This window comes from Poecilia latipinna, unplaced genomic scaffold, assembly GCF_001443285.1.
Source record: "Poecilia latipinna isolate Pla-1442-1.1 unplaced genomic scaffold, P_latipinna-1.0 Scaffold1571, whole genome shotgun sequence".
NCBI classification, from domain to species: Eukaryota; Metazoa; Chordata; class Actinopteri; order Cyprinodontiformes; family Poeciliidae; genus Poecilia; species Poecilia latipinna.
Window position 1 is genome coordinate 144,554 of NW_015114187.1, and position 980 is coordinate 145,533.

A 980-nucleotide genomic window follows, 5' to 3' on the forward strand; every position below is an offset into this window, starting at 1 on the left:
AAATGTGTCAATGACAGGAGTTAATTTAAAATACTTTGTAGAACGGGACTTTCTGAAGTTCGGTCCTTTTACTTGTATTAGCTTATTGTCACATAGGCCACTTTCAATATGGCGGACGCTGTGACGTATCGCAGCAACGGGCTGACCCAAGTACACCTCGCGAGAAGGACCTCGCTGCAGCAAACAGAAAGGGGCGGACGGACCACTGTCAGTCTCATACCTTATTTGGACATGGGACCATTGCAATCCGGAAGTGAAGGGGGCGCTATTTCCTATACTTCCGTTTTTATTGTCTTTTGAAATCTGTGATATATTTTCACATTTAGGAAGGAGTTTCACTCTCAGAATGTATTTGAGCTTCCTTCTTTTATTTACTTCACGGCAGCTCACAGTTTTAGCTAATTCTGTAGCTTTCGGTGTACTTCTAAATCCGCTCCTTAGTCGCATCTTTTCGGGCTTGCGACTGCCTTTAGTGGCGTGGGGGTGGTAACACAATTAATATAATTACATTTCTAAATCAGAATACCACAAAGTCTTTATTATTATTAATTCTGCCATTACTGGAACAGTAAAAGACAAATTATCTCATAAAACAACTTTTTTTCATTTTCTTAAGGATGTAGATCTAACAAATGACAATACTTTTATACATTATAAATAATATCTATATATCTCCGTCAATTATAGAAGGAACAAAAGACAAAAGGAGACATGAAAAACAACATGATCAACGGTAATAAAAATACCATTCGCAGTGTATACATAAGAAATTTAATTGAGCAAAAGTCAATAACAAACAAATTAGGAATAACAACCCAGGTTGTTACAACCAGGGTTGTTAAACAGATATAAGCAAAAATTATTATTTTTTTGTTTTTACAGTGCCATGTATATTATTGAGGCAATTTGTTGGTAGAGTCTTATATATAGAAAAAAAAATAAGATGAAACTATTTAATCTATCAATGAGGAAATTTTCCT